The sequence below is a fragment of the Trachypithecus francoisi genome, unplaced genomic scaffold, assembly GCF_009764315.1.
Source record: "Trachypithecus francoisi isolate TF-2019V2 unplaced genomic scaffold, Tfra_2.0 Lachesis_group5, whole genome shotgun sequence".
NCBI lineage: Eukaryota > Metazoa > Chordata > Mammalia > Primates > Cercopithecidae > Trachypithecus > Trachypithecus francoisi.
In genome coordinates this window covers 6,545,704-6,563,181 of record NW_022681470.1, presented here as the reverse complement: position 1 = coordinate 6,563,181, position 17,478 = coordinate 6,545,704, and positions in this window count along the sequence as shown.

Sequence of the window (17,478 nt, the reverse complement as noted above, 5' to 3'; positions counted from 1 at the left end):
CTTTTGGAAAGCCACTAAACCTTTACTGTCTTTTTTCTCACAGGATAATCATGAGAGATTGATCTCTAACTCTGAAATTGGCACTCCAGTGTTCTGTGAATGAAAACACAGTAAATTCTTTGATTCAGGAGTAAAAACTACTCCAAAAACTCCACAAGAGGGCAGCTCCTCCGCACCTGAATGGCTTCAGAGACCTTCCAGGCACCTTTGAGGTTATTATAAAACCACTTTTTATACAGTGTTTTATTTTTATTTAATTTAATTATACAAAAAGCACACAAATATATTCCCACATAAAAAGTCCAACATTAGAGATCAATTTCAAGTCTCTTGATTAATACCCCTAATCCTAGTTTCCTCCCAAAAATCAGGTTGTTTTCTGAGACTTTTTGAAAAACCCAACTTCTGCAACTAATTTTTTCAATCTGCATATAATTTGAACATCATTAACATCTATGTCTGTAGAAGAAATACATAGATATTAATATACTTCTCTTTACTCTCTTTAAAATGCATGTGTCATAATATACTTGTTTCTTAATGACATTTAGATTATCTTTTTTCAGTATTCAAACAATGCTGCATTGAATATTTCAGTACTGTACTTTGAAAAAAGTGAAGAGCCTCACAAGACTTCATGGTAATTAATATTTTATTTAATTAATTAATTAGTTTTTAATTTTATTAATTTTTGAGACTCCACCCAGGCTGGAGAGCAGCGGCATGATTTCAGCTCACTGCAACCTCCGCCTCCCAGGTTCAAGTGATTCTCTTGCCTCAGCCTCCTGAGTAGCTAGGAGTATAGATGCATGCCACCATGCCTGGCTAATTTTTTGTATTTTTAGTAGAGAAGGAGTTTTGCTATGTTGACCAGGCTGGTCTGGAACTCCTGACCTCAAGTCATCCACCTACCTCGGCCTCCCAAAGTGCTAGGATTACAAGCATGACCCACTGTGCCCAGCAGTAATTAAGATTTTAAAGCTAATTTATTAAGGCAAAGGAGGAATGTTTTAATAATTTTACTAGCCAGAAAAAAAAATATAAAGTCAATTCATAGAAAGAGGGGAAGATGCTTGGCAGTTTTCCTTGATAGCATTAGGTTAGTCCATTCCATGATGTAAATCATTCTGGGATACTGTTTCCTGCTAAGGCATTTTACCAGGTATGCTTTTGACTTAGATCAAATTAGACACAAATAGCAAATGGCTCAACTAATGCAGATAATAGAAACAAGAAAAGAATGATCCAGTGTTGCCATCCAGGAAGGGTAGGTACTGTGTTCTGGTTACTTTTTTTTTTTTTGAGACGGAGTCTCGCTGTTGTTGCCCAGGCTGCTGGAGTGCAGTGGTACCATCTCAGCTCACTGCAACCTCCACCTTCTGGGTTCAAGCAATTCTCCTGCCTCAGCTTCCCAAGTAGCTGGGATTACAGGCACCTGCCACCACGCCTGGCTAATTTTGTATTTTTAGTAGAGACAGGGTTTCTCCATGTTGGTCAGGCTGGTCTCAAACTCCCAACCTCAGGTGATCTGCCCGCCTCAACCTCCCAAAGTACTGGGATTACAGGCATGAGCCACCACGCCCGGCCTCCTGGTTACTTCTGTGTGCCCCACAGTGGAAAGGAAATGTTGGCAGGTAATGAGCCAGAGCAATTCAGATTTCATGTGTAGAAGAAAAGTTCAACATAAAAATGTCTGACAATGTTAATGTAAAATATGGTCAGCCTTCCACATTCTTATTATGCAAAATAAAACTTTTATCTATTGTGGACGGCAAGCCACTCAGGTGCCGAGGCAAGAGACCAAGGACACGAGCTGTTTCAGTATAATAAAATATATAAAATAACAAGAGTTATACTAGATATAGATCATAGATATGATTATCTATGGACATCATTAATCATTAGTTTGTAGCAGTTACTCTTTATTCCAATATTATAATAATCCTCACTCTACAATCATAACCTAGGAAAAGCCAGGCCATACAGAGGTAGGAACTGAGGGGACATAGTGAGAAGTGACCAGAAAACCAGTGTGAGCCTTCTGTTATGCCCGGACAGGGCCACCAGAAGGCTCCTTGGTCTAGTGGTAATGCCAGCGTCTGAGAAGACGCCCGTTGCCAAGTGGACCGTGGTCTAGCGGTAGCATCAGTGCCAAGGAAAAACACCCGCTACTTAGCAGACCTGGAAAGGGAGTCCCCCTTTCCCTGGGGGAGTTTTAGAGAAGACTCTACTCCTCCACCTCTTGTGGAGGGCGTGACATCAGTGAAGCCCGCCCGCAGTTATCCGGAGACCTAACTGTCTCCCTGTGATGCTGTGCTTCAGTGGTCACACTCCTAGTCCGCCTTCATGTTCCATCCTGTACACCTAGCTCTGCCTTTTAGATAGCAGTAGCAAAGTTAGCGAGAGTACTGAAAGTCTCTGATATGCAGAAATAATGGCGTAAGCTGTCTCTCTCTCTCTCTTTCCCCCCACCCCCACCTCGGCTGCCAAACAGGGAAGGGAACCCTGTCCAGTGGACACGTGACTCAGGAGACATTACCTATCATTGGAGATGACTCACACTCCTTACCCTGCCCCCTTGTCTTGTATCCAATAAATAGCAGCACAGCCAGGCATTCGGGGCCACTACCGGTCTCGGCGTCTTGGTGGTCATGGTCCCCCGGACCCAGCTATCTTTTCTTCTATCTCTTTGTCTTGCATCTTTATTTCTACAATCTCTTGTCTCCGCACACGGGGAGAAAAACCCACCGACCCCGTGGGGCTGGTCCCTACAATCTTTAACAAATGTTCCTGAAGAACATTTGGATTTTTTCAGAATCCAAATGTTGAATGTCCCATTCAAGCTGTCAGGTCCCAAATCCTGTGTTTCCTGAAGAGACACGTCTGGGATCTGGCTGCAAAAATTCCCAAGGTGCCAACCTTCAGGTCATGGTGCCTGACTGGTGCTGTATTCTCCTTCCAGCCTTGAAGATTCTGAAAGTGGGGATTTCTTAAGCAGATACAGAGCTAATGGCCAGGTTTCTTGGGGGTACATTACAATAAATGCAAGAGGTGCAGAAAACAAGAAATTGCTCAGGATCTTAGAAAAATGGGCTTGGAACTCCATTTGTGTCTGCTACCTTCTGCAACCCAGATTCCAAATTGTTTTCCAGACTTGTGTTAGAGTTATTGGTGACAGAACATCTTTTTTCATCCCCATGGATAAGACACAAACACCTGCAAAGCTGACTCATGAAAGGAGACAAGGCACTACTATAATAGTGGATTGCGGGAGCTGTGAGGTAGGACCTTAAATTTTTTTGGTGTTTTTGAGTCTCTTTCTGCTGCCTAGGCTGAAGTGTAGTGGAGCGATCTTGCTTCGCTGCAACCTCCGCCTACGGGGTTCAAGTGAGTCTCCTGCTTCAACCTTTCCAGTAGCTGGGATTACAGGCACATGCCACCACACCTTGGTAATTTTTGTGTTTTTAGTGGAGACAAGGTTTCACCATGTTGGCCAGGCTGGTCTCGAACTCCTGACCACAAGTGATCCGCCTGCCTCGACCTCCCAAAGTGCTGGGATTACAGGTGTGAGCCACTGTGCCCAGCTAGTAGGACCTTAAATTATCTCCCCTGATACCCCAGAGGAGCCGGAGGCAGCCTGTTTGCCTTCACTCCAGGATGCCATGGCGTGACTTCTAAAAGGACCATCTATGGTGGCATTTGGTGAATAGGAAAGAAGTAGTCTCGCGTTTGGAGGGATAGAGTGTGCATTCTCCATTCTGATCTGTGACAATCCATACAGTGGAGGCAACGGGGGTCTGGGCATGTAAGAGCTTCCGGGAGGAGGAGACTGCTTAGAAGGATGTCTCAGAAAATAATTTCCCTAAGACTGCAAGATTTTCCACCAGCAAGTTTTCCATTTAAAATTCAAGAATGGAGCACATGACTTTGTAATGAAATGAACATGGTTAAATCCAGCAGCTATGCATGTTATTTTGCTTCTGTGAGTTTCAGTTCTCTTTTTTAGAAGAAATAATTGAGAAAATATATGTGACTAGCACAGGGTCAAACATACTTAATAGGTACACTTCCTCCCCGTTCCTATGAAAGTTTATAATGCTGAAGAAGCTGCTGATGAGACAAGTCTGTCATCTCACCCAGCCTTGTCTTGTTCATAGATTCATGGAGCTACATCCTTCAGCATTTCATCAACAAAATGGGGAAAACAGTAACTCCCACTTGTTTAGTGGTAGGTGCCAGGCACTGTTCTAAGTCTTTTTTACGTATATCAACTAACCCATTTGATGCTCATAGCCCCACTTTTTTATGTATATCAACTAACCCATTTGATGCTCATAGCCCTACTTCATAGCCCCATCTACATAGGTAGATATTATTATTTTACACACAAGATAACTGAGACAGAGAAAGGGATACCTCAGTTGGCCCAAGTTCACAGAGCTAGTAGGGGTAGTAGGTGATAGAACTGGAGTTCACATCCAAGTAATCTAATTCCAGAGTCCACATTCTCTCTCTCGTTCTCTCTCTCTCTCTCTCTTTTTTTTTTTTTTTTGGTGGAATGTTAAAATGTAAAACCAATAAAGAACAGAGTAATTGTTTGACATAGCAAACAAACATTGTGGAGAAAAGGTGCTTATTCATTATAGGTAGGGTCATGTGATTCATGCTTATCTACGGAAGGCCAGTGGATACCCAGAAGTCACTTAAGCACTTTTAGTTTGGGGCAGTTAAGAGCAAATGTGTTGTTTCCATCTATTTTCTCATGTGAACTTCTAGAAACAGAGGACTCAGATGACAAAGTTGCAAGTCTGAAACAACTTCTGTACCTGAATTTTTCCTGGAGAGGAGCCAAACAGGAGAGACTCCCAACATGCATTGAACTGTGATGGCGTTTTTATGTTTAGTTATTAATTTGGGGGGTAATTTCTTCTTATGTCTTTTTTTTTTTTTAAGAGACAGGGTCTCGCTCTGTCACCCAGGCTGGAGTGCAATGGCACAGTAATAGCTCATTACAACTGCAAAGTCCTGGACTCAAATGATCCTCCTGCCTTAGCCTCCCAAGTAGCTGGGACTATAGGCACAAGCCACCACATGTCTGACTAAATTTTTTGTAGAGACAAGGTCTTAGTATGTTACCTAGGCTGGTCTCAAACTCCTGGCCTCAAGCAATCCTCCTGCTTCAGCCCCTCAAAGTGCTGGGATTACTGGTGTAAGCCACTGCTCTCAGCAGGGGGTGTGTTTCTTATTGCAGCATAGCCTTGCCTATCCTAACTAACAGCATCATTACATGTTAATAATAATTATTTTTTTCTCAAATAAAATATAGATAACCATAGATGGAAAATCCCATGAAGCTAGTATTTAAAAATAGAGATTTCTTTCTTGTTGAGCAACAATCACAACAAAACATTATGAGAGCCCCAACGCTCAAGCAATTGGTTAAATGTTACTGGGTGAATAAAGGACCCCAGAGGCTGAGAAAAGGGCGATCATGTCTTCGCGCAAGATTTGCCAGGACACGTTTTGGACTTCAGCATTTAGCCACGCCGGCCAAGCCTGGTGCAGAGCTTTATGAAACAACTGAAGTTACTTCCCTGGCTCACTCCACTGTGCCTAGGCAGAGTCAGGGAAGACACTCTTCATGGTGGAGTGGTCTAGGATATAGAAGCCTACTGAGAAATCCTTCTGACTGCAGAGGCCAAGTTCTCTCCATTCCCTGGGAGCTCAAGGACTCAGAGTTGGCTCAGAAACCATTGCCCCAGCTTCCTAGGCAAGAGGAAATACAAAATTAAACAAAAAAATGAGTTGTTTTTTTTTTAATAGGTAAAAATCAGGAAACTACTATTTTTCCTTCTGTCCCTCAGCAGACGTGGAAATGTTTGGCCATTTTCCTCTCCCTCATCCTCATTTGATTGAAGACTCTTCAGATGTCAAATAACTCAGCATGGAATGGTCCCAGAGCAGTCCCCACAGCAGTGAGATCCGTAAAGATCATGGGCCATCTAGTAACAATAAAACAGATGCTAATGGTCCTGTGTATTTTGTTTGTTTCTTCATTTGCTTGGAGACAGGGCCTTGCTCTATTGCCCAGGCTGGAGTGCAATGGCAAGATCATGGCTCGCTACAACCTCAACCTCCTGGACTCAAGCGACCCTCCTGCCTCAGCCTCCTGAGTAACTGGGACTACAGTGCATGCCACCACACCAGCTAATTAAAAAAATTTTTTTTTGTATTGATGGAATCTCACTATACAAGCTAGTCTCAGTCTCCTGGCCTCAAGCAATCCTCCTGCTTCAGCCTCTGAAAGTGCTGGGATTACAGGTGCGAGCCAATGTGCCTAGCCTGATCCTGTTTATTCTCAGGAAAAGGATGGGTGTGAATCATGGAAGGACCACTGTGCTCCTGGATCTGGGTCAAGGAAGTGGTCAGCGTCAAGAGCAGCATCTTTTTCTAGACAGGGAAGCTAAGTCCTAAAACCATCCTGCATAAAAGAAGGCACTAGGATAGAATATCCTGGCCTAGGAACAAAGAACTGGGTCAGTCTAAGTGTCTGTTTGGTCCTAGGCAAGTAAGTTCATTTCTATGGACCTCAGTTTCATCATCTATTAAACACAAAATCTTAGTTATGATAATGGTCCTACCCACATTCCTGAAACTGCAGAAGTATGACAGAATATGTTGGAAAACTGCAGAGTGCAATGATACTTTGATAACACACCAGGATTTTAACGCTAGTTTCACCTCTTTTTATCTGGGCAAATTACTCAACCTTTCTATTTCTCACTATGAAAAATGGCAACACATTTCAAGGTAAGGCGACCCAATATTCTATCCGCTTTATAACTGTGGTATTAAAATGTCCTCACTTGAGAATCACTTGAACCCGTGAGGCGAAGGTTGCAGTGAGCCGAGATCGCGCCACTGCACTGCAGCCTGGGTGACAGAGCGAGACTCCATCTCAAAGAAAAGTCCTCACTTGAGACTAATTCTATCAGAGCTCCTGAGCTAAGGCCTATGAGACTATATTATAGTGCAGACTAGTGTTACAGTGCTCCATTGTAAACCTTAATTTATTTGGCAAAGATAAATTCTTAACTAATAGTGAGCAAAGTGACTTTCTCTGACCAATATACAGGTGGTGATTTCATTTCCAACCTCAGAACTGACCTCCTGCTGCCCAGGGAGGGGGAGTGGGAAGAGGGGAGGGAGAGAAGGGGCCTGATGTCACTCAGCCCTACAGAGGGGCCTCTTCAGGCTCCTACAGGCAGTTTGGAAGCAGCTGGAAGAATGAGTTAGGTCCTGGTTGCAGGACTTTTTTTTTTTTTTTTTCTTTTTTAAGTCAGACACAGACACAGCTGTTAAGTAAAATGCTGCCTCCACTGAAAATCCCAAGCCTCAGACCTTTCAAGCAGAGGAATAATTTAGTAAACTTCTAGAGGTAGCTTTCTGGCTGACTAGTGGGGGAAAAGAAGAGAAGCTATGGCTTGCTTAGCCGTTTGCTTATTCTTTTATACTTGAAATAGTCACAGCGACCAGACAAGGGGAAATTGCTGGAATCTGGGCGAAGTTCCCAAACAAGGTCCCAGTGAGACACCGTTGTACTTCTGTTAGAGGGACCTCTGATCGTATTCTTTGAAAAAACAAAAAGCAACCAATGGCCTTCTCTCTGTTCCAAGTTCCTAAGACACACAGAACTCTGAGCCACATTCTTAGGCACTTGTTTCGGAAGAAATTTATGCCGAAATTCTTGACAGGTGATAGTGGAGCGCGACCCCCGCAGAGAGGTGTTCCTGCCACTGCTGGACAAAAACTAAGTTCCTGGTCCCACAGGAGGTGACCGTGGTTTAGTCCCTCAGCAGCATTCGATAGGTGACACAGTGTACGTGTGCATGTGCCCTGAGCACCTGGGCCTTTTGGAAGGATGGGATCTGGCAGAGAAGGAATGAGAAGAATTTACGTTTTACTTTTCCCTTCACATGTGCCTTTAAAGAGGATGATCTCATAAATCACCTATTCTAAACAAGCGGGAAGTATCTCACTAGCAAGCCTAAAGCAAATGAACTCACACCTCTAATCCCAGCACTTTGGGAGGCCAAGGTGGGCGGGTCTTTTAGCCCAGGAGTTCAAGACCAGCCTAGGGAATGTGGTGAAACCCTGTCTCTACAAAAAGTACAAAAATTAGCCAAGTGTGGTGGCGTGCACCTGTAGTACAGCTACTTGGGAGGCTGAGGTGGGAGGGTCACTTGAGCCCGAAATGTGGAGGCTGCAGTGAGTTTCGATCATGCCACTGCATTCCAGCCTGGGCAGCAGGGCGAGACTCTATCTCAAAAAAAAAAAAAGAAAGAGCTCCCAATGTTGCTGTAACAGCAGGTTCTCTGTGTTATTCTAACGTTTTACTGGCACTGTATTTCAATTATTAAATTTCTCTAATAAGTTTCCAAAATCACCTTTGGAAACTAGTCCAGATAACCTTGTTTCCAGGTATTTGTGAAGCCCACTGACAGCATTTTCCCGTAAGTGGTTCTTTCCCCCTGATGTCAGGGAGGGAATTTTCAAGAGGAAACGCTCAGTCCACCTGCGAGAATCATCGAGCAGAGGAACCAGGCCTTTCCCTCACCCAGCTTCCACCTACACAGGACAACACAAGGCAGGCCAAATGCTGATAATTGACAGATAAAGCTGAAGGGATTGACGTTGTCACCTGCCAGCTGAACTCAATAAAAATGATATGCAACTCAAAACAGCCGATAGGGGCTCAGTAAATAAACTTGGCTCATCTGGGTGCAGTGGCTCATACCTGTAATCCCAGCACTTTGGGAAGCTGAGGCAGGCGGATCACTTGAGGTCAGGAGTTAAAGACCAGCCTGGCCAACATGGTGAAACCCTATCTTTACTAAAAATACAAAAATTAGCTGGGCATGGTGGCAAGTGCCTGTAATCTCAGCTACTCAGGAGGCTGATGCAGGAGAATCACTTGAACCCAGGAGGCAGAGGTTGCAGTGAGCTGAGATCACACCACTGCACTCCAGCCTGTATGATAGCATGACTCAGTCTCGGAAAAAAAAAAAAAAAGAAAAGAAATTTCCAGAATATGATAGCATAGGAACAGACAATTGACAGAAAAAGAAATCCAAATGGCCAATAAAGATCTGAAAAGTTGTTAAGACAGTGTGATATGAAAAAGGGAAAAAAACCAAAAATTTTTTTTAAAATGTCAAAAGATGTTTCACATTTTATATAACTAAAGGAATTAAAAATTAAAATGATTAAAATGGCTGTGAGATCATTATTTTTCACTTGTTTCACCTGGGAAAAAATTTAAAGGATAATTAATATTCAGTGTTAGCTGGGGTGTGGAAGGCAGGTACTCTCAAGCATCATTGAAGAGGAGTACAAATTTGTTCATCATTTTAGAAGAATAATATGGCAATGCTTATCTAAATTTTATGCCAATAATCTCAATCCAAAGAGAACAGACATACTTACAGTGATTGTAAAAATATATTAATTCACTCATTCACTCATTCATCAAAGGTGTATTGGGCAGTGTAACAAACAACCATTAATAAAGGAATGAGGCAGGGGGTGGTGGCTCATGCTGTAATCCCAGCACTTTGGGAGGTGCAGGCAGGAGGATCACCTGAGGTCAGGAGTGCGAGACCAGACTGGACAACGTGGTGAATCTCCGTCTCTACTAAAAATACAAAAATTATCCTGATGTGGTGGCGGGCACCTGTAATCCTAGCTACTCAGAAGGCTGAGGCATAAGAATTGCTTGGACCTGGGAGGCAGGGGTTGCAGTGAGCTGAGACCATGCCACTGCACTCCAGCCTGGGAGACAGAGAGAGACTCCATCTCCAGAAAAAAAAAAAAAAGAGAAAGAAAGAAAGAAAGAAAGAAAGAAAGAAAGAAGGAAGGAAAGAAGGAAGGAGAAGGGAAGGGAGGGAGGAAAGAAGGAAGGAGAAGGGAAGGGAGGGAGGAAAGAAGGAAGGAAGGAAGGAAGGAGGGGGAAGGGAAGGGAGGAAGGAAGGAAGGAAGGAAGGAAGGAAGGAAGGGAAAGGAAGGAAGGAAAGGAAGAAAGGAAGGAAGGAAGAAGGAAGGAAGGAAGAAGAAAGAAAGAAAGAAGAAAAAAGAAAGAAAGAAAGAAAGAAAGAAAGAAAAGAAAGAAAGAAAGAAAGAAAGAAAAGAAAGAAAGAAAGAAGGAATAAGGCTGGGCACTGTGGCTCACACCAGGAATCCCAGCACTTTGGGAGGTCAAGGTGGGAGGATCACTCGAGCCCAGGAGCTCAAGACCAGCTTGGGCTACATAGCGAGGCCCCATCTCTAAGCATATAAATAATTAAATTAAGGAATGAAATGTTTTTTCTTGTTTTCATCTGTGTACCGGAGTATTCCAGATCTGCAAAGAAGTGAGACAATCTACATGGATCTTCTAGGAAACCTGATATACCTGGTGTTTTAAGTGGAAATAAAATGGCATAAGTGTATATATTAATGTTCTCATTTTTATAATAAACAAAGGCTAAAATGTATGCATGTATTTTTGCATGAACATTTGGAAAAATCTGGAGATACACAACCAAGCGTTATGCATGGTTGTGGCAAGGGGATTGGAAAGCCAAACAATGGTTTAAATGGGAAAAGAGAATGTAATAGGTCAGTGGATTTCCAGTGTTTTTCCCAAGGTTTCAGAGAGCAGAAGAAGTATTCTGGTTCTCTTCATAGGATAATTCTAAGGTACTAATCGTGGAATCTGCAAGCAATCTTCTGGTTATAAAGTTGTTTCCCACATAAATAGGTCTGTAGGGAGAGAATGTTCTATCACAATGATGATTTGATTGTTTTTATTCATGTAGTGCTTTGTGTTGTGGTTTTGACATTGGCTTGTTGTGAGCTCTGAAGGCAAAGGCATGAGTCCATCAAGGAATAATGGAATATGAAATAAAATAACACATGTGGCCGGGCATGGTGGCTCACACCTGTAATCCCAGCACTTCGGGAGGCCGAGGCAGGCGGATCACGAGGTCAGGAGATCGAGACCATCCTGGCTAACATGGTGAAACCCCATCTCTACCAAAAATACAAAAAATTAGCCGGGTGTGGTGGCGGGCGCCTGTAGTCCCAGCTACTCGGGAGGTTGAGGCAGGAGAATGGTGTGAACCCAGGAGGCGGAGCTTGCAGTGAGCCAAGATCATGCCACTGCACTCCAGTCTGGGCAACAGAGTGAGACTCCATCTCAAAAAAAAAAAAAAAAAAAAGAAGCCTTTAAATAATTGCAAGCAATGAGGTGAAATAATCCAAATGACACATTGACACATTAAGGACATTGTTGTCACTGTGCAAGAAAGGATAGAAGGCAGGAGTGGATGGAGGAGTCCAGGCTGCACTGGGCTTGGGTAAGCCAGCAGCAGGGGAGGAGGGGGCCAATTCCATGTCTGATTTGGAGTTAAATTTTCAGGGCTTGCTGAGGGAGGGACTGTGGGTTTGAGGAAAAGCAAGAAATCCAGGGTGAAGCGCTGCGTAAGGTCAGACCCACTGCTTTAATGGACTCCGCTGTCATGCCTAAGGCAGAAAGACCTGCAGGACAGGGGGTGGGAAGTCTAAATTCCAGAGGAAAAACCAACAGTTTCTTTTTGGACATCCTAGGTTTAAATATCTGTGCAACATCCAAGTGAGGCTGCCATGTAAGCCACTGGATTTAAGAGTACTGAGCTGCCGGGCGCGGTGGCTCACGCCTGTAATCCCAGCACTTTGGGAGGCCAAGGTGGGCAGATCACTTGAGGTCGGGAGTTCAAGACCAGTCTGACCAAAATAGTGAAACCTCGTCTGTGCAAAACTACAAAAATTAGCTGAGCATCTTGGTGAGCGCCTGTAATCTCAGCTACTCAGGAGGCTGAGGCAGGAGAATCACTTGAACCCAGGAGCGGAGGTTGCAGTGAGCCAAGATTGTGCCATTACACTCCAGCCTAAGCAACAGAGCAAGACTCCTTCTCCCCCCCAAAAAAAAACAAAAACAAAAAAACAAAACAAAACAAAACAGAATCCAAGAACTAGGAAGGAGGTAGGAGATAGGGAAAGTAGAAATAGGAGGAAGAAAAATGACAGGAATCCACTGCGACACACAGATCTCCAAGCAATTATTTAAATTCAAATATATCACAGTTGGAGGCTGACTCCTGCTCTCTGCCAAGGCCTGTCCGCAAATAGATGCAGGCTAAAGCAACATCACCTTTAGACCTGGGCAAGATGAGCCCCTGCCCTGGGTCCTTGATTTAGAGGCCACTGCTCTGGGCACCCCCAGAATATGCCTCCGTCCCCATCAAGCTGAGTGATAGGCCCACCCAGAAGCTGTGCCCCTTCTGAACAATGCCAGGGTACTGCGACCCCAGAATGACCTACCAAAATAGGCACAGCCCACTTCCAGGGCCTACGTGGGCCCCTTCCCTGCCTGAGCAAGGCACGTGATTCTGTGCTACAGCTGAAAGCCGGAATGACAGGGCGGGTAGGGGGACCACATCTGTGAACCCGGAAGAGCTCCTCCCACCACCCACTACCACATCCTGATGCAGAAAATCCAGGACTCCAAGAATTCTCAATTCAAACCTGGCCTTCCAGGTTTTTATGAAGGTATATTATTCAAAGCAGAAGCACAGAACATTCTATTTAAATGTCTCTTTTGATTTAAAGTATTAACTATAGTTATTAAATGCAAGTTGTTATTTAATTCCTAGTTTCAAGCATTCCATCCCACCTCAGCCTCCTGAGTAGCTGGGATTATAGGCATGAGTACCAGGTGCTCATTCCTACTTTTTTTTTTTGAGACAGAGTCTCGCTCTGTTGCCCAGGCTAGAGTGCAGTGGTGTGATCTCGGCTCACTACAACCTCTGCCTCCCGGGTTCAAGCAATTCTCATGCCTCAGCCTCCCAAGTAGGGGGGACTACAGGTACCTGCCACCATGCCCGGCTAATTTTTGTACTTCTTTAGTAGAGTCGAGGTTCTACCAGTTGGCCAGGCTGGTCTCGAGCTCCCAACCTGAAATGATCCCCTAACCTTGGCCTCCCAAAGTGCTGGGATTATAGGCGTGAGCCACCACTCCCAGCCTCATTCTTACCCTTAACCTGGGAATTATCATGCTGGGATCAGGACTAACACTCTTAAAATCCTTATCTCGGTCAAACAGTAGGAGAGCATAGAGGAACGTCAGGACAGGTCTGAGAAAGAGCAGGCAGTCATTCTTGGAAATCAGGAAGGACTAGATTCCAAAGTTCCCTGAGTTTCCAGCCTCACTCTCCTAGAGTCAGTGCAGCCATCTAGAAAGTTCCAACCAGTAACAGGAATCCAGCGTTTTCTCCATGAGTAAACTACAGTGAACCAGGTGGTGCCCACCCAGCGTTTGAGGGTCCAGACGTGGGCCAGCCGTGGATTGTTCATCAATAAACATGTAAAAGCCCCAACAACTTTAAAACTCCGAATGAGTATATCTGAATCGTCTGAAGTCAGCATGGAGGGCAGGGGGTTAGGTAGAGATGTGGAGAGAAATGTGGCTGGGAAAATGCGAGTCTCTTTGATGTGAATGCTAACCAAAAAGATCCTGAATCAATCACTCCAGAGGAAAGAACTGCCGAGACCTTGGAAGCAACAAAACCACCGAAAGGAAAGCACATGCCTCCAAACTCCAGGTGCTGCCATGGCAACTGGAGGGCTGAATGAGGTCATCGCAAAGCGGGGCAAGTGGCCCAGGTGGACCACGGGAGCAGAGACTGGGCGTGAGGACTTGAACCACCAGGAGGGAAATGAAAGCCACAGCAGCGAAAAGGATGGAATTGCCGGTAACAGAATAAAATTATTCACAGCTGTGAAGCTACAGCCACAACATTTTAGCAGAGCTTTTGGCCAGAAAGGTCGGAAAAAGGCACTGAATTGATTTTACTGCTGCTTGTGTCTTTCATCGGTGGATAGGAAAACACTTTACTCACATCAAGCACCTTGTTCAGGAAGCAGTTGCCTTCATTTTTAGGAGTGTCACAGCGGAGTCAGTGATTCATGCTAATGGGGAACATGGAATATATGAATAAAGACATTTCATGGGAAATGGCCCTGGTGCTAAACATTTGCAAACTCATTTGAGTCCCCAAAATCAAACCCTCTGTTTTACCAAACATGTTTCTGATCTCATAAATAAAAATAGAAGGTCAAAGAAAAATTACCTCTCAAAAGCCACACTGATTGTGCAAAACCAAAACATTTAAATTAAAACTGAAGAATCTTAGCAAGGGAACGGTTGGAAACCTGGCTTAGCTAAGGTAGAGGGGCGAAGGCAGGAACGACTACAGACAAGCACGTCATGTCCACTCTGCAGCTGAAATCACTCGGTTTCTTGGAAGGCTCACAAGATTGAAGTTGCCTTCCCTGACAACTCGGTCAGTCTGCTCAAGGGCAAATGACTCTCCTGGACAGTGTTAAGCCTGAAAATGAGGAAAGCAGCCCCTGATACCAAGAGCTGGCCTGGCACACACAGCCAGGCTGTGGCGTTCTCCCAACAAACACTATAATTTCATAGAACACTGACATTAGGCAAGATCACTCTGTCACAGAGGTGGATCAAGATAAAACCAAGACTACTCTGTCACCAAGTTGGAACGCAGACAGAAATGCAAGAATGTCATCCAGACCACAAAAGACCAAGTAGCTTCTTATCCTGGCTAATGAGTGACTGCTCTGACTGGCTACAGCTTCAGCCACAATATGTTATTCCCATCTTCTAGATAAGAATTATTATTATTATTATTATTATTTAAGATGGAGTTTCACTCTTGTTGCCCAGGCTGGAGTGCAATGGCATGATCTTGGCTCACCTCAACCTCTGCCTTCTGGATTCAAGCTATTCTCTTGCCTCAGCCTCTGGAGTAGCTGGGATTACAGGCATGAGCCACCACACCCGGCTAATTTTGTATTTTTAGTAGAGATGAGGTTTCTCCATGTTGGTCAGGCTAGTCTTGAACTCCCGACCTCAGGTGATCTGCCCGCCTTGGCCTCCCAAAGGGCTGGGATTACAGGCATGAACCACCGCGCCCAGCAGATAAGAATTATTAAGATACCCACTTATAGGCCGGGCTCCTTGGCTCACTCCTGTAATATCAGCACTTTGGGAGGCCAAGGTGGGCGGATCACCTAAAATCAGGAGTTCGAGACCAGCCTGGCCAACATGGTGAAACCCCATCTCTATTAAAAATACAAAAATTAGCCAGACGTGGTGGTGGGCACCTGTAATCCCAGCCACTCGGGAGGCTGAGGCAGGAGAATCACTTGAACCTGGTAGATGGAGGTTGCAGTGAGCTGAGATTGTACCATTGCATTCCAGCCTAGACCACAGAGTGAGACTCTGTCTCAAAAAAAAAAAAAAAAGCCAGGTGTGGTGGCTCACTCCTGTAATCCCAACACTTTGGGAGGCTGAGGCAGGTGGATCATGAGGTCAGGAGTTCAAGACTAGCCTGGCGAAGATGGTGAAACCCCGTCTCTACTAAAAACACAAAAATTAGCTGGGCGTGGTGGTGGGTGCCTGTAATCCCAGCTACTTGGGAGGCTGAGGCAGAGAATGGCTTGAGCCCGGGAGGCAGAGGTTGCAGTGAGTCAAGATTGCACCACTGCACTCCAGCCTGACTGACAGAGCGAGAATCCATCTCAAAACAAAAAAACAAAAAAAAGCAATTCCAGAATTACTTCTACTTTCTGACAGCATCTAATCCAAAGCAAAGCCTTGCTTCCTTAAGCCCTCCCCAGATCATCTAACACAAACCCAAATCCTTTAATAAGTATTTTTTAGAAAAAAATAAAAAAAAAAAAGAAAGAAATAAGTATTTTCTGACCCTTCTATTGCAATGCCTCATAGTTCTCCATGGTGTGCCTTCTCCCTTGTTGCAGGGAGAACAAAAACTCAATTTTGTTTAACTGCAGGTGTGTTCCTAGAGGGCATTGATAAGCCAGTTATTTTACATAAGGGGCGGGAGGCATGTCACTATTCCATAGACTCCAAATGTGCTTTTATAAATCCTGCCTTGCTTTGGTTCATAGACTAATGTTGCTTTATCGTTAAATGATTTGAACATTCATTATAATGGTATATCTTCCTTTACTTCTTATAATGCTCTTTGCCTTAAGGTCAATTTTGTTGGATTATACAGATTTTATAGAAATTAGTATTTGCGTGATACAATATATATTTTTCCACTTTTTTTTTTTTAGGCAGGGTTTTCCTCTGTTGCCCAAGCTGGAATACAATGGCACAATCTCAGCTCACTACAACCTCCACCTCCCAGGCTCAAGTGATCCTCCTGCCTCAGTCTCCTAGGCTCTGGGACTATAGACATGAGCCACTACACTAGACTATTTTTGTATTTTTGGTAGAGGTGGGGTTTTGCCATGTTGTCCAGGCTGGTCTCGAACCCCTGAGCTCAAGTGATCTGCCTGTCTTGGCCTCCCAAAGTGCTGGGATTACAGGCATGAGCTACTGAACCCAGCAATGTGTCTCTTATTACTGAATAAAAATATAAGTTTTTTAAAAGTTGTCCTTGAGTTATAGTCTATTCACATTTAGTATATATAGGTAATATATTTTTATCTTATTTTAATTAATTAATTTATTTTTTGAAATTGAGACAGGGCCTCGCTCTGTCACCAAGGCTGAAGTGCAGTGGCACGATCTCAGCTCACTGCAGCCTCAGTTTCCTGGGCTCAAGTGATCCTCCTGCCTCAGCCTCCCAAGTAGCTGGGATTACAAGTGGGCTCCACCACACTCAGCTAATTTATTGTATTTTTTGTAGAGATGGGTTTTCACCATGTTGCTCAGGCTGGTCTCAAACTCTTGGGCTCAAGTGATCCTCCTGCCTCGACCTCACAAAGTGCTAGGATTATAGGCCACTGCACCCAACCTATTTTGATGTTATTGTATCATAAATTTATGAATTTTGTTTTGCTGTTTTGTGACTTTTTCTTCTTTTACATATTTTTTTACATCTCTTTATATTTTCTATTTACCATTTCTCACTCTAATGGTTTAGAAGTTTGTAGTCAATTTATATTCTTTTTGCGGTGATACTAGAAATTAAAACACACTGAGTATAGTTGTGAATAGGTTATTTAAAATTTTTATTAAAATATAAATTACAATATATTTTATTAACTTAGTATAAATTTCTTTATTTACTGTCATCCTGGATAAGAAATTTAGAATTTTAACTCCATTTATCAACTCCAGTGTTTACTACATGCCTTTTTTTTTTTGAGACATAGTTTCACTCTTGTTGCCCAGGCTGGAGTGCACTGGTGCCATCTCAGCTCACCTCAACCTCCGCCTCCCAAGTTCAAGTGATTCTCCTGCCTCAGCCTCTCAAGTAGCTGGGATTACAGGCATGTGCCACCAGGCCTGGCTAATTTTGTACTTTTAGTAGAGATGGGTTTCACCATGTTGGTCAGGCTGGT